The sequence below is a fragment of the Pseudophryne corroboree genome, chromosome 6, assembly GCF_028390025.1.
Source record: "Pseudophryne corroboree isolate aPseCor3 chromosome 6, aPseCor3.hap2, whole genome shotgun sequence".
Taxonomy (NCBI): domain Eukaryota; kingdom Metazoa; phylum Chordata; class Amphibia; order Anura; family Myobatrachidae; genus Pseudophryne; species Pseudophryne corroboree.
This window is the reverse complement of record NC_086449.1, coordinates 259,374,686-259,401,906: the sequence shown is the minus strand read 5'-3', so window position 1 is coordinate 259,401,906 and position 27,221 is coordinate 259,374,686.

Below are 27,221 nucleotides of genomic sequence, written 5' to 3'. Positions count from 1 at the left end.
GAGGAAATTGACCAGGAGGATTCTGATGGTGAGGTGGTTTGTTTAAGTCAGGCACCCGGGGAGACACCTGTTGTCCGTGGGAGGAATATGGCCGTTGACATGCCAGGAGAAAATACCAAAAAAATCAGCTCTTCGGTGTGGAGGTATTTCACCAGAAATGCGGACAACAGGTGTCAAGCCGTGTGCTCCCTTTGTCAAGCTGTAATAAGTAGGGGTAAGGACGTTAACCACCTCGGAACATCCTCCCTTATACGTCACCTGCAGCGCATTCATAATAAGTCAGTGACAAGTTCAAAAACTTTGGGTGACAGCGGAAGCACTCCACTGACCAGTAAATCCCTTCCTCTTGTAACCAAGCTCACGCAAACCACCCCACCAACTCCCTCAGTGTCAATTTCCTCCTTCCCCAGGAATGCCAATAGTCCTGCAGGCCATGTCACTGGCAATTCTGACGAGTCCTCTCCTGCCTGGGATTCCTCCGATGCATCCTTGCGTGTAACGCCTACTGCTGCTGGCGCTGCTGTTGTTGCTGCTGGGAGTCGATGGTCATCCCAGAGGGGAAGTCGTAAGACCACTTTTACTACTTCCACCAAGCAATTGACTGTCCAACAGTCATTTGCGAGGAAGATTAAATATCACAGCAGTCATCCTACTGCAAAGCGGATAACTGAGGCCTTGACATCCTGGGTGGTGAGAAACGTGGTTCCGGTATCCATCATTACTGCAGAGCCAACTAGAGACTTGTTGGAGGTACTGTGTCCCCGGTACCAAATACCATCTAGGTTCCATTTCTCTAGGGTTGCGATACCGAAAATGTACACAGACCTCAGAAAAAGAGTCACCAGTGTCCTAAAAAATGCAGCTGTACCCAATGTCCACTTAACCACGGACATGTGGACAAGTGGAGCAGGGCAGGGTCAGGACTATATGACTGTGACAGCCCACTGGGTAGATGTATGGACTCCCGCCGCAAGAACAGCAGCGGCGGCACCAGTAGCAGCATCTCGCAAACGCCAACTCGTTCCTAGGCAGGCTACGCTTTGTATCACCGGTTTCCAGAATACGCACACAGCTGAAAACCTCTTACGGCAACTGAGGAAGATCATCGCGGAATGGCTTACCCCAATTGGACTCTCCTGTGGATTTGTGGCATCGGACAACGCCAGCAATATTGTGCGTGCATTACATCTGGGCAAATTCCAGCACGTCCCATGTTTTGCACATACCTTGAATTTGGTGGTGCAGAATTTTTTAAAAAACGACAGGGGCGTGCAAGAGATGCTGGCGGTGGCCAGAAAAATTGCGGGACACTTTCGGCGTACAGGCAGCACGTACAGAAGACTGGAGCACCACCAAAAACGCCTGAACCTGCCCTGCCATCATCTGAAGCAGGAGGTGGTAACGAGGTGGAATTCAACCCTCTATATGCTTCAGAGGTTGGAGGAGCAGCAAAAGGCCATTCAAGCCTATACAACTGACCACGATATAGGAGGTGGAATGCACCTGTCTCAAGCGCAGTGGAGAATGATTTCAACGTTGTGCAAAGTTCTGATGCCCTTTGAACTTGCCACACGTGAAGTCAGTTCAGACACTGCCAGCCTGAGTCAGGTCATTCCCCTCATCAGGCTTTTGCAGAAGAAGCTGGAGACATTGAAGGAGGAGCTAAGACAGAGCGATTCCGCTAGGCATGTGGGACTTGTGGATGGAGCCCTTAATTCGCTTAACAAGGATTCACGGGTGGTCAATCTGTTGAAATCAGAGCACTACATTTTGGCCACCGTGCTCGATCCTAGATTTAAAACCTACCTTGGATCTCTCTTTCCGGCGCACACAAGTCTGCTGGGTTTAAAAGACCTGCTGGTGAGAAAATTGTCAAGTCAAGCGGAACGCGACCTGTCAACATCTCCTCCTTCACATTCTCCCGCAACTGGGGGTGCGAGGAAAAGGCTCAGAATTCCGAGCCCACCCGCTGGCGGTGATGCAGGGCAGTCTGGAGCGACTGCTGATGCTGACATCTGGTCCGGACTGAAGGACCTGACAACCATTACGGACATGTCGTCTACTGTCACTGCATATGATTCTATCACCATTGATAGAATGGTGGAGGATTATATGAGTGACCGCATCCAAGTAGGCACGTCACACAGTCCGTACTTATACTGGCAGGAAAAAGAGGCAATTTGGAGGCCCTTGCACAAACTGGCTTTATTCTACCTAAGTTGCCCTCCCACAAGTGTGTACTCCGAAAGAGTGTTTAGTGCCGCCGCTCACCTTGTCAGCAATCGGCGTACGAGGTTACATCCAGAAAATGTGGAGAAGATGATGTTCATTAAAATGAATTATAATCAATTCCTCCGCGGAGACATTGACCAGCAGCAATTGCCTCCACAAAGTACACAGGGAGCTGACATGGTGGATTCCAGTGGGGACGAATTGATAATCTGTGAGGAGGGGGATGTACACGGTGATATATCGGAGGATGATGATGAGGTGGACATCTTGCCTCTGTAGAGCCAGTTTGTGCAAGGAGAGATTAATTGCTTCTTTTTGGGTGGGGGTCCAAACCAACCCGTCATTTCAGTCACAGTCGTGTGGCAGACCCTGTCACTGAAATGATGGGTTGGTTAAAGTGTGCATGTCCTGTTTTGTTTATAGTTACAACATAAGGGTGGGTGGGAAGGGCCCAAGGACAATTCCATCTTGCACCTCTTTTTTCTTTTATTTTTCTTTGCGTCATGTGCTGTTTGGGGAGGGTTTTTTGGAAGGGACATCCTGCGTGACACTGCAGTGCCACTCCTAGATGGGCCCGGTGTTTGTGTCGGCCACTAGGGTCGCTTATCTTTCTCACACAGTCAGCTACCTCATTGCGCCTCTTTTTTTCTTTGCGTCATGTGCTGTTTGGGGAGGGTTTTTTGGAAGGGACATCCTGCGTGACACTGCAGTGCCACTCCTAGATGGGCCCGGTGTTTGTGTCGGCCACTAGGGTCGCTTATCTTTCTCACACACACAGTCAGCTACCTCATTGTGCCTCTTTTTTTCTTTGCGTCATGTGCTGTTTGGGGAGGGTTTTTTGGAAGGGACATCCTGCGTGACACTGCAGTGCCACTCCTAGATGGGCCCGGTGTTTGTGTCGGCCACTAGGGTCGCTTATCTTTCTCACACACACAGTCAGCTACCTCATTGTGCCTCTTTTTTTCTTTGCGTCATGTGCTGTTTGGGGAGGGTTTTTTGGAAGGGACATCCTGCGTGACACTGCAGTGCCACTCCTAGATGGGCCCGGTGTTTGTGTCGGCCACTAGGGTCGCTTATCTTTCTCACACACACAGTCAGCTACCTCATTGTGCCTCTTTTTTTCTTTGCGTCATGTGCTGTTTGGGGAGGGTTTTTTGGAAGGGACATCCTGCGTGACACTGCAGTGCCACTCCTAGATGGGCCCGGTGTTTGTGTCGGCCACTAGGGTCGCTTATCTTTCTCACACAGTCAGCTACCTCATTGCGCCTCTTTTTTTCTTTGCGTCATGTGCTGTTTGGGGAGGGTTTTTTGGAAGGGACATCCTGCGTGACACTGCAGTGCCACTCCTAGATGGGCCCGGTGTTTGTGTCGGCCACTAGGGTCGCTTATCTTTCTCACACAGTCAGCTACCTCATTGCGCCTCTTTTTTTCTTTGCGTCATGTGCTGTTTGGGGAGGGTTTTTTGGAAGGGACATCCTGCGTGACACTGCAGTGCCACTCCTAGATGGGCACGGTGTTTGTGTCGGCCACTAGGGTCGCTTATCTTTCTCACACACACAGTCAGCTACCTCATTGTGCCTCTTTTTTTCTTTGCGTCATGTGCTGTTTGGGGAGGGTTTTTTGGAAGGGACATCCTGCGTGACACTGCAGTGCCACTCCTAGATGGGCACGGTGTTTGTGTCGGCCACTAGGGTCGCTTATCTTACTCACACAGCGACCTCGGTGCAAATTTTAGGACTAAAAATAATATTGTGAGGTGTGAGGTGTTCAGAATAGGCTGAAAATGAGTGGAAATTATGTTTTTTGAGGTTAATAATACTTTGGGATTAAAATTACCCCCAAATTCTATGATTTAAGCTGTTTTTTAGTGTTTTTTGAAAAAAACACCCGAATCCAAAACACACCCGAATCCGACAAAAAAAACCCGGTGAGGTTTTGCCAAAACGCGGTCGAACCCAAAACACGGCCGCGGAACCGAACCCAAAACCAAAACACAAAACCCGAAAAATTTCCGGCGCTCATCACTAATGTATGTGTGTATGCTTTCTGTTCTCCAACCTCTGTAACTATGTAACTCCTGTATTTAGAATGTTATCCAGTGGATAAAGCGTAAACTAGCTAAGCTTAGTCAATAAACTCTTTAAGCCGGTCAGTCCTTACTGGTGTTAATTACTCTAGCACCATCTGTTCTTGTTACTCTTTGTTTCCTCTTCAGGGCTAAATTTACTAAGCAGGTAAGGAGTCATTTCAAAACAGCCGCGGATTGATGGCGGTTTTCATGTCTAATAGCATAGGTATTTACTAAGCATCACTATTTCTGTCTCAACTGAGTTTCTGGATTTGTGAGGAGTTTAAATGGAGAAGGAAAACGTAATTAGAAAAGTAGTAGGAGAAAGATATAAAGTGATTGCTAGTTGCGGTGTATTTTTTTTTAAATTAAATTGTTTTGTTACTTGTTCTGTATATTGTATATTTGAGGTTTGTTTTTATTTGTGTGTTTTTTTATGTTTTATAATTTTATTTGTGTATTTCAGTTAAACTTCTGCCCTGTCTGGTGAGAGGCATCATATTCCTCCATAGCCCAGATGAATGGTATATCTGTCAATCAAACTTGTCAGTCAAAATCAATTAATTTACCTGTTGTTTTAGCAATCACGCCACTTCCAAACATCGGCAGCATGTCAATAACACTGTCGTTTTTGGGGTACTGTGCAGCAGCCATGTACACAGATGGGGTGGGGGGGAAGCAGCAGCAGCAGCCATGCATTCAGTCGGGAGCTGGGTTGGGGTGGGGCAGTCTATTGCTTTGTCCAAGGGCCTTCACTGCTGTTAAGACGGCCCTAGTGCTATATGTAAGAATTAGCTATATATGTTTGATGTAATTGGTCATAGGGCCAGATTCAATGTCAATGTTGAATGCAGCATAGAGTTTTTTTTAACACTGCTCATGCGTCAAAGCTGCTCTGCACACACTCACCAAATTATTTATGATTGCGGGTGCACAGATTTATTTGTAAGGTGAGGGAAAGGTAGTCAGCATTGGGGGAAGGAAATAGGGGATGGATAGAAAAATGCAGGCGTGTCTGGACTATTTTCTGGCCATTGCCTAGTCATCTACTGCTAATTCATTCACAGGTGGCGAAGCTCCAGCATATAAGGAGAGCCGCTCTTTCTGATACAGCTTAGGGTTGCTCAGAGGTCTGGTGGTCCTATCGATGTGTGCCCGATGTGATGTACCAGATCCTTCTGCTTATGTGTGTGAGTGGCAGATGTAAAATGCCGGCAGTGGGTGTCTCTGTGCACAAGGCAGCAGCTGGGTCATTAGCGTACTTTCCCATATCCACTGCAAACGAGATCACAGCTACATATGTGATAGACCCACATTTTTAGGTGAGGCCATCTATATCCCGGCTGTCGGGATACCAACAACTATGCTCCCTCTTTGCATAGCGCGCGGTATGCTGGGCGCTGGGATCCTGAGCGCCTGTATAGCGTAGTACACCCTAATACATCCTAGTTTCAGGTTTGGCCATGATAATAAAACTTGGGTAACATGTCTGCAGAACACTAATATATGATATAAGAGAGACTATTCCAAGTGGTAGATTTATCAATTATAATTACAGGTTGAGTATCCCATATCCAAATATTCAGAAATACGGAATATTCCGAAATACTGACTTTTTTGACTGAGATTGAGATAGTGAAAACTTTGTTTTTTGATGGTTCAGTGTATACAAACTTTGTTTAATACTAGAGATGAGCGGGTTCGGTTCCTTTGGAATCCGAACCCCCCCGAACTTCAGCTTTTTTACACGGGTCCGAGGCAGACTCGGATCTTCCCGCCTTGCTCGGCTAACCCGAGCGCGCCCGAACGTCATCATCCCGCTGTCGGATTCTCGTGAGGCTCGTATTCTATCGCGAGACTCGGATTCTATATAAGGAGCCGCGCGTCGCCGCCATTTTCACACGTGCATTGAGATTGATAGGGAGAGGACGTGGCTGGCGTCCTCTCCGTTAGAATAGATAGAGACACTTGAGTTGATTAATTACTTAGTAATTTTGGGGAGCATTAGGAGTACTCAGAGTGCAGAGTTTTGCTGATAGTTACTAGTGACTGACCACCACCAGTTTTTTTTTATTATTTAATATAATCCGTTCTCTGCCTGAAAAAAAAACGATACACAGTCACATACCATATCTGTGCTCAACCTCAGTGTGCTGCATGATAAATGATAATATCATCTATGTATATCTGACTGTGCTGAGTGCTCACACAGCTGAATTGTGGGGGAGACTGGGGTGCAGTTATAGCAGGAGTACAGTGCACACTTTTGCTGCCAGTGTGACTGACCAGTGACCACCAGTATATTGTCTGCCTGAAAAAGTTAAACACTCCTGTGGTGTTTTTTTTTTATTTATTCTATAAACGCATTCTGCTGACAGTGTCCAGCAGGTCCGTCATTCATTATATTATATAAATATTTACCTGCAGTAGTGTTATATTTTTTTTGTTCATCTCTATCATCTTTATCATCTCTATATTAGCAGACGCAGTACGGTAGTCCACGGCTGTGGCTACCTCTGTGTCGTCAGTGCTCGTCCATAATTGTACACCTACCTGTGGTGGGGTTTTTTTTTTCTATCTTCTTCATACTAGTAGTTTAGGAGTCTGCTGACAGTGTCCAGCAGGTCCATCATTATATTATATATACCTGCAGTAGTGATATATATATATATTTTTTATATCATTATCATCTCTATACTAGCAGACGCAGTACGGTAGTCCACGGCTGTAGCTACCTCTGTGTCGTCAGTGCTCATCCATAATTGTATACCTACCTGTGGTGGGTTTTTTTTTTCTATCTTCTTCATACTAGTAGTTTAGGAGTCTGCTGACAGTGTCCAGCAGGTCCGTCATTATATTTTATATACCTGCAGTAGTGATATATATATATTTTTTTATATCATTATCATCTCTATACTAGCAGATGCAGTATGGTAGTCCACGGCTTTAGCTACCTCTGTGTCGTCAGTGCTCGTCCATAATTGTATACCTACCTGTGGTGGGGTTTTTTTTTCTATCTTCTTCATACTAGTAGTTTAGGAGTCTGCTGACAATGTCCAGCAGGTCCGTCATTATATTATATATACCTGCAGTAGTGATATATATATATTTTTTATATCATTATCATCTCTATACTAGCAGATGCAGTACGGTAGTCCGCGGCTGTAGCTACCTCTGTGTCGTCAGTGCTCGTCCATAATTGTATACCTACCTGTGGTGGGGTTTTTTTTTTCTATCTTCTTCATACTAGTAGTTTAGGAGTCTGCTGACAGTGTCCAGCAGGTCCGTCATTATATTATATATACCTGCAGTAGTGATATATATATATTTTTTATATCATTATCATCTCTATACTAGCAGACGCAGTATGGTAGTCCACGGCTGTAGCTACCTCTGTGTCGTCAGTCACTCGTCATCCATAAGTATACTAGTATCCATCCATCTCCATTGTTTACCTGAGGTGCCTTTTAGTTGTGCCTATTAAAATATGGAGAACAAAAATGTTGAGGTTCCGAAAATAGGGAAAGATCAAGATCCACTTCCACCTCGTGCTGAAGCTGCTAGTCATGGCCGAGACGATGAAATTCCATCAACGTCGTCTGCCAAGGCCGATGCCCAACGTCATAGTACAGAGCATGTAAAATCCAAAACACAAAATATCAGTAAAAAAAGGACTCAAAAATCTAAAATAAAATCGTCGTCGGAGAAGCGTAAACTTGCCAATATGCCATTTACCACACGGAGTGGCAAGGAACGGCTGAGGCCCTGGCCTATGTTCATGGCTAGTGGTTCAGCTTCACATGAGGATGGAAGCACTCAGCCTCTCGCTAGAAAAATGAAAAGACTTAAGCTGGCGAAAGCACAGCAAAGAACTGTGCGTTCTTTGAAATCACAAATCCACAAGGAGAGTCCAATTGTGTCGGTTGCGATGCCTGACCTTCCCAACACTGGACGTGAAGAGCATGCGCCTTCCACCATTTGCACGCCCCCTGCAAGTGCTGGAAGGAGCACCCGCAGTCCAGTTCCTGATAGTCAGATTGAAGATGTCAGTGTTGAAGTACACCAGGATGAGGAGGATATGGGTGTTGCTGGCGCTGAGGAGGAAATTGACAAGGAGGATTCTGATGGTGAGGTGGTTTGTTTAAGTCAGGCACCCGGGGAGACATCTGTTGTCCGTGGGAGGAATATGGTCATTGACATGCCTGGTGAAAATACCAAAAAAATCAGCTCTTCGGTGTGGAAGTATTTCAACAGAAATGCGGACAACATTTGTCAAGCCGTGTGTTGCCTTTGTCAAGCTGTAATAAGTAGGGGTAAGGACGTTAACCACCTCGGAACATCCTCCCTTATACGTCACCTGCAGCGCATTCATCATAAGTCAGTGACAAGTTCAAAAACTTTGGGCGACAGCGGAAGCAGTCCACTGACCAGTAAATCCCTTCCTCTTGTAACCAAGCTCACGCAAACCACCCCACCAACTCCCTCAGTGTCAATTTCCTCCTTCCCCAGGAATGCCAATAGTCCTGCAGGCCATGTCACTGGCAATTCTGACGAGTCCTCTCCTGCCTGGGATTCCTCCAATGCATCCTTGCGTGTAACGCCTACTGCTGCTTTCGCTGCTGTTGTTGCTGCTGGGAGTCGATGGTCATCCCAGAGGGGAAGTCGTAAGACGACTTTTACTACTTCCACCAAGCAATTGACTGTCCAACAGTCCTTTATGAGGAAGATGAAATATCACAGCAGTCATCCTGCTGCAAAGCGGATAACTGAGGCCTTGGCATCCTGGGCGGTGAGAAACGTGGTTCCGGTATCCATCATTACTGCAGAGCCAACTATAGACTTGATTGAGGTACTGTGTCCCCGGTACCAAATACCATCTAGGTTCCATTTCTCTAGGCAGGCGATACAGAAAATGTACACAGACCTCAGAAAAAGACTCACCAGTGTCCTAAAAAATGCAGTTGTACCCAATGTCCACTTAACCACGGACATGTGGACAAGTGGAGCAGGGCAGACTCAGGACTATATGACTGTGACAGCCCACTGGGTAGATGTATTGACTCCCGCCGCAAGAACAGCAGCGGCGGCACCAGTAGCAGCATCTCGCAAACGCCAACTCTTTCCTAGGCAGGCTACGCTTTGTATCACCGCTTTCCAGAATATGCACACAGCTGAAAACCTCTTACGGCAACTGAGGAAGATCATCAAAGAATGGCTTACCCCAATTGGACTCTCCTGTGGATTTGTGGCATCGGACTACGCCAGCAATATTGTGTGTGCATTAAATATGGGCAAATTCCAGCACGTCCCATGTTTTGCACATACCTTGAATTTGGTGGTGCAGAATTATTTAAAAAACGAGAGGGGCGTGCAAGTGATGCTGTCGGTGGCCAGAAGAATTGCGGGACACTTTCGGCGTACAGGCACCACGTACAGAAGACTGGAGCAACACCAAAAACGCCTGAACCTGCCCTGTCATCATCTGAAGCAAGAAGTGGTAACGAGGTGGAATTCAACCCTCTATATGCTTCAGAGGTTGGAGGAGCAGCAAAAGGCCATTCAAGCCTATACAACTGAGCACGATATAGGAGGTGGAATGCACCTGTCTCAAGCGCAGTGGAGAATGATTTCAACGTTGTGCAAGGTTCTGCAACCTTTTGAACTTGCCACACGTGAAGTCAGTTCAGACACTGTCAGCCTGAGTCAGGTCATTCCCCTCATCAGGCTTTTGCAGAAGAAGCTGGAGACATTGAAGGAGGAGCTAACACTGAGCGATTCCGCTAGGCATGTGGGACTTGTGGATGGAGCCCTTAATTCGCTTAACAAGGATTCACGGGTGGTCAATCTGTTGAAATCAGAGCACTACATTTTGGCCACCGTGCTCGATCCTAGATTTAAAACCTACCTTGGATATCTCTTTCCGGCAGATACAAGTCTGCAGGGGTTCAAAGAACTGCTGGTGAGAACATTGTCAAGTCAAGCGGAACGCGACCTGTCAACATCTCCTCCTTCACATTCTCCCGCAACTGGGGGTGCGAGGAAAAGGCTCAGAATTCCGAGCCCACCCGCTGGCGGTGATGCAGGGCAGTCTGGAGCGACTGCTGATGCTGACATCTGGTCCGGACTGAAGGACCTGCCAACGATTACGGACATGTCGTCTACTGTCACTGCATATGATTCTCTCACCATTGAAAGAATGGTGGAGGATTATATGAGTGACCGCATCCAAGTAGGCACGTCAGACAGTCCGTACGTATACTGGCAGGAAAAAGAGGCAATTTGAAGGCCCTTGCACAAACTGGCTTTATTCTACCTAAGTTGCCCTCCCACAAGTGTGTACTCCGAAAGAGTGTTTAGTGCCGCCGCTCACCTTGTCAGCAATCGGCGTACGAGGTTACTTCCAGAAAATGTGGAGAAGATGATGTTCATTAAAATGAATTATAATCAATTCCTCCATGGAGACATTCACCAGCAGCAATTGCCTCCACAAAGTACACAGGGAGCTGTGATGGTGGATTCCAGTGGGGACGAATTGATAATCTGTGAGGAGGGGGATGTACACGGTGATGAATCGGAGGATGATGATGAGGTGGACATCTTGCCTCTGTAGAGCCAGTTTGTGCAAGGAGAGATTAATTGCTTCTTTTTTGGTGGGGGTCCAAACCAACCCGTCATTTCAGTCACAGTCGTGTGGCAGACCCTGTCACTGAAATGATGGGTTGGTTAAAGTGTGCATGTCCTTTTTATACAACATAAGGGTGGGTGGGAGGGCCCAAGGACAATTCCATCTTGCACCTCTTTTTTCTTTCATTTTTCTTTGCGTCATGTGCTGTTTGGGGAGTGTTTTTTGGAAGGGCCATCCTGCGTGACACTGCAGTGCCACTCCTAGATGGGCCAGGTGTTTGTGTCGGCCACTAGGGTCGCTTATCTTAGTCACACAGCTACCTCATTGCGCCTCTTTTTTTTCTTCTTTGCGTCATGTGCTGTTTGGGGAGTATTTTTTGGAAGGGTCATCCTGCGTGACACTGCAGTGCCACTCCTAGATGGGCCAGGTGTTTGTGTCGGCCACTAGGGTCACTTATCTTAGTCACACAGCTACCTCATTGCGCCTCTTTTTTTTCTTCTTTGCGTCATGTGCTGTTTGGGAAGTATTTTTTGGAAGGGCCATCCGGCCTGACACTGCAGTGCCACTCCTAGATGGGCCAGGTGTTTGTGTCGGCCACTAGGGTCGCTTAGCTTACTCACACAGCTACCTCATTGCGCCTCTTTTTTTCTTTGCGTCATGTGCTGTTTGGGGAGTGTTTTTTGGAAGGGCCATCCTGCGTGACACTGCAGTGCCACTCCTAGATGGGCCAGGTGTTTGTGTCGGCCACTTGGATCGCTGAGCGTAGTCATCCAGCGACCTCGGTGCAAATTTTAGGACTAAAAATAATATTGTGAGGTGTGAGGTGTTCAGAATAGACTGAAAATGAGTGGAAATTATGGTTATTGAGGTTAATAATACTTTGGGATCAAAATGACCCCCAAATTCTATGATTTAAGCTGTTTTTTAGGGTTTTTTGAAAAAAAAACACCTGAATCCAAAACACACCCGAATCCGACAAAAAAAATTCGGTGAGGTTTTGCCAAAACGCGTTCGAACCCAAAACACGGCCACGGAACCGAACCCAAAAGCAAAACACAAAACCCGAAAAATTTCCGGTGCACATCTCTATTTAATACACAAAGTTATTACAAATATTGTATTAAATGACCTTCAGGCTGTGTGTATAAGGTGTATATGAAACCTAAATGAATTGTGTGAATGTAGACACACTTTGTTTAATGCACAAAGTTACAAAAAATATTGGCTAAAATTACCTTCAGGCTGTGTGTATAAGGTGTATATGTAACATAAATGCATTCTGTGCTTAGATTTAGGTCCCATCACCATGATATCTCATTATGGTACGCAATTATTCCAAAATACGGAAAAATCCGATATCCAAAATACCCCTGGTCCCAAGTATTTTGGATAAGGGATACTCAACCTGTATCTGGTTTTAGATCCAATAATTATAACTTCTTATTGTGGCAATCATTGATCAGTGGGATTTACCAAATTACACATCCCGGGACAGGGGCTCCGACAGGACACCGTACCTGTGACATGTATAAGTAAAGTGACCTCCGAGACTATCACTTTTCCTTGTTTCGGGACTCCAGCAGCCTACAGCACATGTGTGTGTGCATGTGCGAGTGGGGTTGCCGATTCTTTTTGCGATCTAGTAGCCCTGTATATGGCATTAGCTGCCGGGGCCTCCAGAGCTTGGTAAGTCTGACACCATGGCAGTCCCCATAGAAATGGAGGGACTATAGCAAATAGAAGAGATATTTGCTGCAGTCCCTACATTTTAAATGGGTATGGGACTCAATGGCGACACCCATTAGGTTGACACCTATTGGTCATCAGTGGCTAGGTCGACACTAGAAATAGCTCAACACGGCCATTAAGTCAACATGAACAAGGACGACATGAAAAAGTTTGACGAGAGGTTTTCATGTTTTTTTGGTGTTGTTTTCTTTGTAAAGTGATCGGGAACCCCAATTAGTTCACCGTATTCCCTCACATGGCTCGCTTCGCTCGCCATGCTTTGGACAAGGTGCCTCGCTCCACTACTGCTGCGCTTGGCATAGGTTACCGTTCCCAATTGTAGTCCATGTGGATCGAAAAGTATGAAAAAGTTCAAAAAAAGAAAAAAAATATGAAAAACTCATGTTGACCTTTTTGCATGTTCATATCAACCTAATGGCCGTGTCGACCAATAGGTGTCGACCTAATCGGGGGGAGCGTCAAAATGTGTTTTTTTTATGGCCCCCCACCCAACCACAAAACATTCTGGCGCCCCTGTATATGTGTGGTGTTGGTATGTCCCCTCCATGTTTATGTGGATTTCCTCAAGTGCTACCGTTTACTCCTACGCAGCCCAAAAGCATAGAGGGTGGCTAATTGATTTCTGTAAAACAAACAAACTAGGGTGCTCAAGATGCTGACTCGTCCTCTCCTAAAATATATAATTGCAGAGGTTCCTATCGGGAGAGGGTCCAATATACAGTATACATAATTAGTATTACTACTTTCACTTGTAACACTACAAGTAAACCATCTCCCTTCCCATGTTTTAGCAAAGTCCTAGAGGACAAATGTAGTAAGTGTACAGCTTGCTGGACCCATTGTGACATGAACATCTTAAATAATATTGGGGGTGATTCCGAGTTGTTAGCTCGCTAGCAGATTTTAGCAGCATTGCACACGCTAGGCCGCCGCCCTCTGGGAGTGTATCTTAGCTTAGCAGAATTGCGAACGAAAGATTAGCAGAATTGCGAATAGAAGTTACTTAGCAGTTTCTGAGTAGCTCCAGACCTACTCACAGATTGCGATCAGCTCAGGCCGTTTCGTTCCTGGTTTGACGTCACAAACACGCCCTGCGTTCGGCCAGCCACTCCCCCGTTTCTCCAGACACTCCCGCATTTTCCCTGTCACGCCTGCGTTTTTCCGCACACTCCCAGAAAACGGCCAGTTTCCGCCCAGAAACACCCACTTCCTGTCAATCACACTCCAATCACTTCAACGATGAAAAATCTTAGTTCGGACGTGAGTAAATCTACTAAGTTTTGTGCTAAAATACTAACCGCATGCGCACTGCGTACCATGCGCATGCGCATTTTTGCCTTAATCGCTCCGTTGCGAAAATCGGCAACGAGTGAACAACTCGGAATGACCCCCATTAGCCGGTGAAGCAGGTTTTCGAGAATTTGTAGCAAAGGTTTGCATTAGATAATATTAGCCGGTGAAGCAGGTTTTATAGAATTTGTAGCAAAGCTTTGCATTAGATAATATTAGCCGGTGAAACAGGTATTATAGAATTTGTATCAAAGCTTTGCATTAGATAATATTAGCCGGTGACGCAGGTTTTATAGAATTTGTAGCAAAGCTTTGCATTAGATAATATTAGCCGGTGAAACAGGTTTTATAGAATTTATAGCAAAGCTTTGCATTAGATAATATTAGCTGGTGAAGCAGGTTTTATAGAATTTGTAGCAAAGCTTTGCACTTGTAATACTTTCAACACATTCAAATATATGCGAATAACAGATGATGATGGTCGTCGGCACTAGTGAGCAGCTTGTAATTGGTTGTTTGTGAACGCATTGCTGATACTGATTATAAGATTATGCTTATATAAATTAGTGTGTTCGGTCAAATATATCTATTATTGCATATTTCACATGGGGAGTTTCTTTTGCTGTATCAGGGGTTCCTGTAGTTTAATTGATGCTTAATATAATGTACAGTAAGTGTCTGTCACTTGTGCTTGGTGTAATTCAAACACATTAGATGCTGTTAGTGACCAAAACGCATGTCCAGCGCTCTATATGGCTGGAAATACATTGCTCTTACTTGTACTTCTTTTAGAATAATTTAATTGCACTTAGGTGGTCATTCCGAGTTGTTCGTACGCTAGCAGTTTTTAGCAGCCGTACAAACGCTATGCCGCCGCCCACTGGGAGTGTATATTAGCTTAGCAGAAGTGCGAACGAAAAGATCACAGAGCGGCTACAAAATATTTTTGTGCCGTTTCAGAGTAGCTTCAGACCTACTCAGCGCTTGCGATCACTTCAGACTATTGAGTTCCTGTTTTTACGTCACGAACACGCCCTGCGTTCGCCCAGCCATGCCTGTGTTTTTCCTAATACGCCTGCGTTTTTTTGAACACTCCCTGAAAACGGTCAGTTGACACCCAGTAACGCCCTCTTCCTGTCAATCACTCTGCGGCCAGCAGTGCGACTGAAAAGCTTCGCTAGACCTTGAGTGAAACTACATAGTTCGTTGTAATAGTACGACGCGCGTCATTGCCTGATCGCTGCGCAGCGAACGAAAGCAGCTAGCGAACAACCCGGAATGACCCCCTTAATCCGATGAGCCATTTCTCAAATATGGTATAATTGCATGGTCTATGGATAGCAACTGATGATAAAGCAGGGATCTCCTCTACTGTATTCCATACTGGACTTATGCCCCCAACAGGTATAGATGTACTCAGTGCAACGTCTCTTCCTGCATCTCTGTGCCTGGCTCAAGGATATTGCCTAAATGACTGTATAGAGTACATGTGAGCTCAGCTTTCATACATGGTCAATAATAACATGAATGCATGCCCATATATTATAATACACAATTCAGCATATTATAATTATGTTTATGGGAATATGTGGAAAAGATCTTTAGGCCAACATGGATCTCTATCCCCTACCCACAGGGCCGGCACTTCCATTAGGCAGCTTTAGGCAGCTGCCTATGGGCGCCAGGACCTGAAGGGCGGCCCGCTGAGGCTGCCTGGGGGAAAAATTAAGGTCTTCTACCAGACACCCGGTGATGGCAGACTGCACTCAGTCTGACGAGTGTGCGCCCGCCCATGTCTTTTCCTATTCGCCAGAGGTGGTCAGCGTGTGTAGGTCAGGTGGTCATGTCACATCCCCCCCCCTCCCCACCCCAAGTACCTGGCGCTCCTCCACTTCCGAGGGCAGGCTGGACAGCCACTTCCACCGACATCCCCCCTGCATGATGACCGCGCTGATGGGTCCCTGCAGCTCTTCGGCCAAAATGGCAGCAGAGCAACCAACAGGAGACCCGTGGATACATGGTGAGTCATGTGATTATGGCAGCGCTGGCGTTTCCTCCCTGGAGCCTGGCCTGGCTCTATAGTGCCGGCTTACTGTGTATGTATGCATCAGGGCCAGATTATAGAAAAGACGGGGCGGTCATCCAGGGGACCCCACAATGTGGCAGCAGGGGAATGGATTGCCGCAATTCGCGGGTGTAAAGGGGGCGGGGCCTAATTCCGTGACTTGCCCACCCCCATCAGAGTCATCCCCTGATGCCTAGCAAGGCTGGAACAGGTAGTGTGTCTCTCCTTATCCCCCTCTATCTCTCCCCCCCTTTCTCTCCTCTCTCTCCCCACTCTGTCTCTCCCCCCTCTCTCCCCCCCTCTCTCTCTCTTCCCCCCTCCCTCCCTCTATCCATCTCCCTATCGCTACCCCTCTCTATCTCCCCCCTCTCCCTCTATCTCTCTCTCCCTCTATTTCTCCCTTCTCTCTCTCCCTCTATTTTTCCCTTCTCTCTCTCCCTCTATTTCTCCCTTCTCTCTCTCCCTCTATCGCTCCCCTCTCGCTCCCTCTATCGCTCCCCTCTCGCTCCCTCTATCGCTCCCCTCTCTCTCCCTCTATCCATCTCCCTATCACTCCCCCTCTCTATCTCCCCCCTCTCCCTCTATCTCTCCACTCTCTCTCCCTCTATCTCTCCCCCCTCTCCCTCTATCTCTCCGCTCTCTCTCCCTCTATCCATCTCCCTATCTCCCCCCTCTCCCTCTATCTCTCCGCTCTCTCTCCCTCTATCTCTCCCCCCTCTCCCTCTATCTCTCCGCTCTCTCTCCCTCTATCTCTCCCCCCTCTCCCTCTATCTCTCCGCTCTCTCTCCCTCTATCTCTCCGCTCTCTCTCCCTCTATCCATCTCCCTATCTCCCCCCTCTCCCTCTATCTCTCCGCTCTCTCTCCCTCTATCTCTCCCCCCTCTCCCTCTATCTCTCCACTCTCTCTCCCTCTATCTCTCCCCCCTCTCCCTCTATCTCTCCGCTCTCTCTCCCTCTATCTCTCCCCACTCTCCCTCTATTTCTCTCCCTCTATGGCTCCCCTCTCTCTCCCTCTATGGCTCCCCTCTCTCTCCCATCTCGCTCTCCCTCTATCTCTCCCATCTCTCTCCCTCTCTATCTCTCTCCATCCTCTCTCTCTCCATCTCACCCTCCTCTCTCTCCCACTCCATCTCCCTCTCTCCCCCTCCATCTCTCTTTCTCTCCCATCCCGCTCTTTCTCTCCCTGATGCACGCTCTCTCTGCCACTCACTACCCCACCCATCTCTTTTGCTCCCCCCTCTCTGTCTCCCTCCTTTCCTGACACCCTCTCTCTCCCACTTGCTCCCCTCCCTCTTTGTCTCTCTCTCTCCCTCTTTCTCTCGCTGACAGGCTCTCTCTCCTTGACACCCTCTGTCTCTCACTCTAGCTCACTCGTCCCTCCCTCTCACTGGCTCTCCCCTCTCTCCCTGACACACACTCTCTCTTGCTCCACTCTCTCTCTCCCTGACACCCTCTGTCTCTCTCCCACTCACTCGCCCTCCCTTTCCCTCTCTCCCTGACACTGTCTCTCTCCCTCTTTTCTCTCCCCCTCACTCTCTCTTCCCTCTTATCCCTCTTTCTCCATCACTCTTTTCCCCCTTTCTTTCCTTCTTTCTTCTCTAACACCCTCTTTTTCTCTCCACTCTCTTTCTCTCATTCCCTCTTTCCCTCTCTCTCGACAGAAAAAAAAAGAGAGAGAAACTCTTGTTGGGCACTCTTGTCTATGAAAAAATGGATTTAGTTAACATGTAACTTTTATTAGTTCTAATTAGAATAGATATACAATAGCCTCTGAGATAAATTTCATATGGGGCATAACTCTAGAAAGACATTTCTAGTGTTGGTGAAAATATCAGGAATAATTGTAAGAAATTTGAGTCCAATTACTCAATTCAAAACAGGGCGCGCTGCTAACTCGACTGCTCTTCATAGCTGCCCACTCTTCCTTCCTTCTATCCGGTCACAGCTGCGACAGGACCCGCTCACTGCTGTCCACTGTGACTATACATCACATATAGCAGGCAGCAGCGGCTCTCCAGAACCTCACCGGAACTTTGTTCTACCCCTCTCCAGCTCTGTTCCTCTCCTCTGCCCACACCTCATCTCTCTACCTCTCCAATCCAAAGTGCTGTCATAGGATCATGTCAGCAGTGTCCCTGCACTGAATTTAATTAAATTCATCAGGGACAATCTGACAAATTTTTTCTAATAGCAGACATTCTGTATACCCCCGTCTCCTCTCTAGAGTGTCGGCTCTGCGGACACGGTCACTCTGTCATCACTGCGACCCTTTGCATGTGACAGAGCCGCAGCTGCCCTACAGAGCTCTTACACCGTGAGACCTTCTCTTGTATCACCCCTGAGTGTACCCATGCATGGTTTTATTGTGGTAGATACACCATTGAATCTAAACTAATCAATAATATTTTCACTGCTAGCTAACTTATACATTGTACCCATGCAGGGTTTTATTGTGGTAGATACTGTACATCACTGAATCTAAACTAATCAGTAATATTTTCACTGCACAACTTATACATTGTACCCATCTATGCGGCAGACTTATTTTGAACTGTACTTTAATGATTGTGATTTGTTTCTTTCATTACCACCACCCTTACACAGCAGTATTGTATCACTATTGTAGTATTGTAGGCAGAAGTTTTGCCTAGGGTGTTGAGAAACCTTGCACCGGCCCTGTTTACTCTCTGGGCATACCTCCACCTGCTATATGAAATATACGCTAGTTATTTGATGTCATTTTGATGTAGACTGTTCTTTGACCCCTCTCTAACTACTTTGACTTAAATTGCTGTGCTCGCTGACTGTTTCCCAAAACCTCCCCTCTCCTTGGTTGACACCCTTTCTCCCCCTGATACCCTCTCTCTCTCTCGCTCTTCGTTTCTTTCTCTCTCTCTCTCCATCTCTCTCTCTCTCGCCCTGACACCCTTTCTCTCTCTCCATCTCTCTCTCTCTCTCTCTCTCTCTCTCTCCCTGACACCCTTTCTCTCTCTCTATCTCTGACACCCTCTTTCACTATCTCACTGTTCTCTTTCTCCCTGATACAGTCTCTCTCATTCATCCCCCCCTCTCTCTCCCTTGCTCCCCCCTCTTTTTCTCTCTTCCTTGCTCCCCCCTCTTTTTCTCTCTCCCTGAAACCCTCTTTTTCTCTCTCTCCTCCCCGTTCTGTCATACAACCAACCCTCACACACCGTGACTCACCCCCCTCACCTTTCCTAGATGGAAAGAGGGTATTGGGAGGGGAGGGGGGGGGGGGCAGTAGGAAGAAGTTTTGCCTAGGGTGTTGAGAAACCTTGCACCGGCCCTGCCTACCCAAATACCTGACATGCCTGTTGAACTTGTTCTGAAAACACTTTTGAGTGGAAATCCACTTTCACAGAGTGTATTCTTTATGCTGACAGCCTAAGGCGTGTGATGGCTAGACAGCACTACATGTTCAGTTTTTCAGTAAATGACCCTCTGTGGTACAAGAGAAGGAATCTGATGTAGAATTATAGTCATTCCTTGTGTCCCAGAATAGATGTAGAGTTTCCTGCTGATGATCATTTCTGCACAGTGATGAGCACTGATCTGGCTGACAGCACGCCTATCCAGCTACCTTCCTAGTAACCAAGTGAGCACCAAATTAGAATGAAATCATTTTTTATCAACATAAAAACAGATCAGTGATGAGTTCATTCTGGAATCTTTGTTATGCTATCTGCTTGCTGCATCCTGCTGTTTGACAAGAGAAAGATGGACAGATTCTGTAGGCAGGTGCAGCAACAGTAAGAATAAAATAATGGATATTAGATCAAAGCCCACAGTTTTATCTTTGTATGTATGTGTTATGTGATAATAGCAAGCACTTCATAGTTCTTCTTCTAACCACAATTTCACCAAATCCATGTAGGAGTGTCAGGGCTGGGTTCGAACCAATTGTGACTGTTGTTCCTGTTTGTTTGTTTGTTTGTTTGTTTGTTTCTTTGTTACAGTAAGACACAACACATCCAGTAGCCATACATCATGTACACAGATCATTTCCATAATCCATGGATCCAAAGACAGACATGGTTGCCAGCATAAAGATTGAAGATGCTTAAGCACCCACAGAGTTGCCTGTTTATTTATTACCAGTTACTTATATAGCGCACACATATTTCACAGCGCTTAACAGAGAATATTTGGTCTGGCCTTTCACATCAGTCGCTGCCCCAGTGGAGCTTACAGTCTATAGGGGTGTGTTGTATAAAGCTGACATTCATCATGTTCTCCATGTCGACATCCATCATATGCACACTGCTGAAATGTTGACATGATAAATGTTGACAGGCCGTCCCTGGTGGTCTAGTGGTGACTCACCTGCTCCCAACAGTAGGGTTGTCTCCAGCAGCGGCTTCTGGGCTCTGGCAGTCACATGTGGAGCAGTTGAGCACAAATATCTGACAAAGAGGCAGTTCCAGTAAATATTCGTCCCCTATTCCTAAGCAGTCCCCCTTGTGCCTAACCCTAACCTTCCATACCCACAGCCTAACCCTAACCCTCCCCTCCCCCGAGTGCCTAACCCTAACCTTCCCTACCCACAGCCTAACCCTAACCCTACCCTCTCCCGAGTGCCTAACCCCAACCTTTCCTACCCACAGCCTAACCATAACCTCTCCCCTAGTGCCTAACCCTAACCTTCCCTACCCATAGCCTAAACCTAACCCTCCCCTCCCCTCCCCTGAGTGCCCTAACCCTAACCTTCCCTACCCACAGCCTAACCCTAACCTCCCCCATAGAGCCTAATCCTAACCTTCCCTACGCACAGCCTAACCCTAACCTCCCCCCTAGTGCCTAATCCTTACCTTCCCTACCCACAGCCTAACCCTAACCTCCCCTCTAGTGCCTAACCCTAACCTTCCCTACCCACAGCCTAACCCTAACCTCCCCCCTAGTGCCTAACCCTAACCTTCCCTACCCACAGCCTAACCCTAATCTTCCCCATAGTGCCTAATCCTAACCTTCCCTACCCACAGCCTAACACTAACCTCCCCCCTAGTGCCTAACCCTAGCCTTCCCTACCCACAGCCTAACCCTAACCTCCCCCCTAGTGCCTAGCCCTAACCTTCCCTACCCACAGCCTGACCCTAACCTCCCCCCTAGTGCCTAACCCTAACCTTCCCTACCCACAGTCTAAATCTAACCTCCCCCATAGTGCCTAATCCTAACCTTCCCTACCCACAGCCTAAATCTAACCTCCGCCATAGTGCCTAACCCTAACCATCCCTACCCACAGTCTAAATCTAACCTACGCCATAGTGCCTAACCCTAACCATCCCTACCCACAGCCTAAATCTAACCTCCGCCATAGTGCCTACCCTAACCATCCCTACCCACAGTCTAAATCTAAACTCCGCCATAGTGCCTAACCCTAACCATCCCTACCCACAGTCTAAATCTAACCTCCGCCATAGTGCCTAACCCTAACCATCCCTACCCACAGCCTAAATCTAACCTTCCCCATAGTGCCTAACCCTAACCTTCCCTACCCACAGTCTAAATCTAACCTCCGCCATAGTGCCTAACCCTAACCATCCCTACCCACAGTCTAAATCTAACCTCCGCCATAGTGCCTAATCCTAACCTTCCCTACCCACAGCCTAAACCTAACCCTCCCCTCCCCTGAGTGCCCTAACCCTAACCTTCCCTACCCACAGCCTAACCCTAACCTCCCCCCTAGTGCCTAATCCTAACCTTCCCTATTATTATTATTATTATTATTATTATTATTATCCTTTATTTATATGGCGCCACAAGGGTTCCGCAGCGCCCAATTACAGAGTACAAATGCACATTAAAAAAATAGGAAAACAGTGACTTACAGTTGAATACAATATAGGACAAGTACAGGGCAACTAAGCATAACTACACCAGTAAACATAGAGATAAGTTCCAGGTGGTCAAAAAACTGTGGGATCTGGGCAGTTGAGGGTTATTAAAGTAAGAAAAGTATAAGCACATGAGGGAAGAGGGCCCTACTCGTGAGAGCTTACATTCTAAGGGGAGGGGTAGACAGACAGGGATGACACAGATGGGGTACACAGAGAGCGTGGAACAGAGGGTTATGTTGAGATTTGGCTAGGTTTGGTAAAGAAATGGGTCTTAAGAGCCCGTTTGATGTTTTGTAGAGAGGTGGAGAGTCTGAGGGGGAGAGGTAAAGAATTCCAGAGAAAGGGAGCAGCACGTGAAAAATCTTGGAGATAGGAGTGGGAGGAAGTAATCAGAAGACAGGAGAGTTGGTGTGCATTAGCAGAGCGAAGAGGACGGGTGGGAGAGTAAAGGGTGATAAGGTCAGAGATGTAGATGGGAGAGGAGTGGGTGAGGGCTTTGTAAGTGAGTGTGAGAAGTTTGAATTGGATTCTGAAAGGGAAGGGAAGCCAGTGGAGGGCCTGTAGGAGAGGGGAGGTAGACGTAGTGCATTTGGTGAGGAAGATGAGCCGGGCAGCAGCATTGAGGATAGATTGGAGTGGAGAGAGGTAATTGTCAGGGAGGCCAGTTAAGAGGAGATTACAGTAGTCCAGTCTGGAAATAATCAGTGAGTGAATAATGATCTTAGTGGCATCCTGGGTGAGAAAAGGTCTGATTCTAGAAATGTTTTTGAGATGAAAATGACAGGTTTGTGAGAGGTGCTGAATGTGTGGTTTGAAGGAGAGGGAGGAGTCAAGGATTACGCCAAGACAGTGTACTTGGGGGCTAGGGGAGATAGTCGTGCCATCAATGAGATAGTCGTGCCATCAATGGATAATGAGATTGTGGGAGGTGAGGCTGTGCGGGAGGGTGAGAAGATGATCAGCTCAGTCTTAGACATGTTGAGTTTAAGAAAGCGCTGAGACATCCAGGAAGAGATAGCAGAAAGACAGTTTGAGGTACGAGTGAGGAGAGCCGTGGAGAGATCAGGGGAGGAGAGGTAGATTTGAGTGTCATCAGCATAGACGTGGTATTGGAAGTTAAAAGAACTAATGAGTTCACCTAAAGAGGACGTATAGAGAGAGAAAAGGAGAGGACCAAGAACAGAGCCTTGGGGGACACCAACAGTTAGTGGAAGTGGGGGGGAGGTAGCATCATGAGAGGAGACAGAGAAGGAACGATCAGAGAGGTAGGAGGACAGCCAGGAGAGGGCAGTATCACGCAGACCAAGAGAGTGAAGGATTTGCAGAAGGAGAGGGTGGTCCACAGTGTCAAAAGCAACAGAGAGGTACCCACAGCCTAACCCTAACCTTCCCCCTAGTGCCTAACCCTAACCTTCCCTACCCACAGCCTAACCCTAATCTTACCCCTAGTGCCTAACCCTAACTTTCCCTACCCACAGCCTAACCCTAATCTTCCCCATAGTGCCTAATCCTAACCTTCCCTACCCACAGCCTAACCCTAACCTCCCCCCTAGTGCCTAACCCTAACCTTCCCTACCCACAGCCTAACCCTAACCTCCCCCCTAGTGCCTAACCCTAACCTTCCCTACCCACAGCCTAACCCTAACCTCCCCCCTAGTGCCTAACCCTAACCTTCCCTACCCACAGTCTAAATCTAACCTCCCCCATAGTGCCTAATCCTAACCTTCCCTACCCACAGCCTAAATCTAACCTCCGCCTTAGTGCCTAACCCTAACCATCCCTACCCACAGTCTAAATCTAACCTACGCCATAGTGCCTAACCCTAACCATCCCTACCCACAGCCTAAATCTAACCTCCGCCATAGTGCCTACCCTAACCATCCTTACCCACAGTCTAAATCTAAACTCCGCCATAGTGCCTAACCCTAACCATCCCTACCCACAGTCTAAATCTAACCTCCGCCATAGTGCCTAACCCTAACCATCCCTACCCACAGCCTAAATCTAACCTTCCCCATAGTGCCTAACCCTAACCTTCCCTACCCACAGTCTAAATCTAACCTCCGCCATAGTGCCTAACCCTAACCATCCCTACCCACAGTCTAAATCTAACCTCCGCCATAGTGCCTAATCCTAACCTTCCCTACCCACAGCCTAAACCTAACCCTCCCCTCCCCTGAGTGCCCTAACCCTAACCTTCCCTACCCACAGCCTAACCCTAACCTCCCCCATAGTGCCTAATCCTAACCTTCCCTACGCACAGCCTAACCCTAACCTCCCCCCTAGTGCCTAATCCTAACCTTCATTATTATTATTATTATTATCCTTTATTTATATGGCGCCACAAGGGTTCCGCAGCGCCCAATTACTGAGTACAAATGCACATTAAAAAAATAGGAAAACAGTGACTTACAGTTTAATATAATATAGGACAAGACCAGGGCAACTAAGCATAACTACACCAGTAAACATAGAGATAAGTTCCAGGTGGTCAAAAAACTGTGGGATCTGGGCAGTTGAGGATTATTAAAGTAAGAAAAGTATAAGCACATGAGGGAAGAGGGCCCTACTCGTGAGAGCTTACATTCTAAGGGGAGGGGTAGACAGACAGGGATGACACAGATGGGGTACATAGAGAACGTGGAACAGAGGGTTATGTTGAGATTTGGCTAGGTTTGGTAAAGAAATGGGTCTTAAGAGCCCGTTTGAAGTTTTGTAGAGAGGTGGAGAGTCTGAGGGGGAGAGGTAAAGAATTCCAGAGAAAGGGAGCAGCACGTGAAAAATCTTGGAGATAGGAGTGGGAGGAAGTAATCAGAAGACAGGAGAGTCGGCGTGCATTAGCAGAGCGAAGAGGACGGGTGGGAGAGTAAAGGGAGATAAGGTCAGAGATGTAGATGGGAGAGGAGTGGGTGAGGGCTTTGTAAGTGAGTGTGAGAAGTTTGAATTGGATTCTGAAAGGGAAGGGAAGCCAGTGGAGGGCCTGTAGGAGAGGGGAGGTAGACGTAGTGCGTTTGGTGAGGAAGATGAGCCGGGCAGCAGCACTGAGGATAGATTGGAGTGGAGAGAGGTAATTGTCAGGGAGGCCAGTTAAGAGGAGATTACAGTAGTCCAGTCTGGAAATAATCAGTGAGTGAATAATGATCTTAGTGGCATCCTGGGTGAGAAAAGGTCTGATTCTAGAAATGTTTTTGAGATGAAAATGACAGGTTTGTGAGAGGTGCTGAATGTGTGGTTTGAAGGAGAGGGAGGAGTCAAGGATTACGCCAAGACAGCGTACTTGGGGGCTAGGGGAGATAGTCGTGCCATCAATGGATAATGAGATTGTGGGAGGTGAGGCTGTGCGGGAGGGTGGGAAGATGATCAGCTCAGTCTTAGACATGTTGAGTTTAAGAAAGCGCTGAGACATCCAGGAAGAGATAGCAGAAAGACAGTTTGAGGTACGAGTCAGGAGAGTCGTGGAGAGATCAGGGGAGGAGAGGTAGATTTGAGTGTCATCAGCATAGAGGTGGTATTGGAAGTTAAAAGAACTAATGAGTTCACCTAAAGAGGACGTATAGAGAGAGAAAAGGAGAGGACCAAGAACAGAGCCTTGGGGGACACCAACAGTTAGTGGAAGTGGGGGGGAGGTAGCATCATGAGAGGAGACAGAGAAGGAACGATCAGAGAGGTAGGAGGACAGCCAGGAGAGGGCAGTATCACGCAGACCAAGAGAGTGAAGGATTTGCAGAAGGAGAGGGTGGTCCACAGTGTCAAAAGCAACAGAAAGGTCCCCACAGCCTAACCCTAACCTCCCCCCTAGTGCCTAACCCTAACCTTCCCTACCCACAGCCTAACCCTAACCTCCCCCCTAGTGCCTAACCCTAACCTTCCCTACCCACAGCCTAACCCTAATCTTCCCCATAGTGCCTAATCCTAACCGTCCCTACCCACAGCCTAACCCTAACCTCCCCCCTAGTGCCTAACCCTAACCTTCCCTACCCACAGCCTAACTCTAACCTCCCCCCTAGTGCCTAACCCTAACCTTCCCTACCCACAGCCTAACCCTAACCTCCCCCCTAGTGCCTAACCCTAACCTTCCCTACCCACAGTCTAAATCTAACCTCCCCCATAGTGCCTAATCCTAACCTTCCCTACCCACAGCCTAAATCTAACCTCCGCCATAGTGCCTAACCCTAACCATCCCTACCCACAGTCTAAATCTAACCTACGCCATAGTGCCTAACCATAGCCTAAATCTAACCTCCGCCATAGTGCCTACCCTAACCATCCCTACCCACAGTCTAAATCTAAACTCCGCCATAGTGCCTAACCCTAACCATCCCTACCCACAGTCTAAATCTAACCTCCGCCATAGTGCCTAACCCTAACCATCCCTACCCACAGCCTAAATCTAACCTTCCCCATAGTGCCTAACCCTAACCTTCCCTACCCACAGTCTAAATCTAACCTCCGCCATAGTGCCTAACCCTAACCATCCCTACCCACAGTCTAAATCTAACCTCCGCCATAGTGCCTAACCCTAACCTTCCCTACCCACAGCCTAACCCTAACCTGCCACCTAGTGCCTAACCCTAACCTTCCCTACTCACAGCCTAAATCTAACCTCCGCCATAGTGCCTAACCCTAACCATCCCTACCCACAGCCTAAATCTAACCTCCGCCATAGTGCCTAACCCTAACCATCCCTACCCACAGTCTAAATCTAACCTCCGCCATAGTGCCTAACCCTAACCATCCCTACCCACAGCCTAAATCTAACCTCCGCCATAGTGCCTAACCCTAACCTTCCCTACCCACAGTCTAAATCTAACCTCCCCCATAGTGTATAACCATAACTTTCCCTACCCACAGCCTAACCCTATCCTCTCCCCTAGGGCCTGACCTTCCCTACCCACAGCTTAACCCTAACCTCCTCCATAGGTCCTTACCTTAACCCTGCCATCCTACAGCCTACCCCGAATGTAGATATTGTGAGAATGTCAGCATTACAATGTCAACATTTCAGATGTTGACCTTGTGAACCTGTCAACATTTCAACAATGTTGACATGATAACTGTTGACATTGTAATTGTTGACCGTATGACTACATCCCCCAAGCAGCTGTTACAAAATAATGAAAATAACTTCATACTGGACTTTCCGAAACTTTAACATGTGCTTCCTTACAGTAAATGCTGTGGATGAAGAATATGACTGTATACAGCAAACCAAACATATCTATTGACAGTGCCAATACCCTTTGGTACAGCTGGGACTGTCTATCAGCATGAGAGGTTGTAGACCTTGGTGCAATATAGCTGTCTCTTGTTAAACAGAAAATGCCATGGAATAGATTAGCA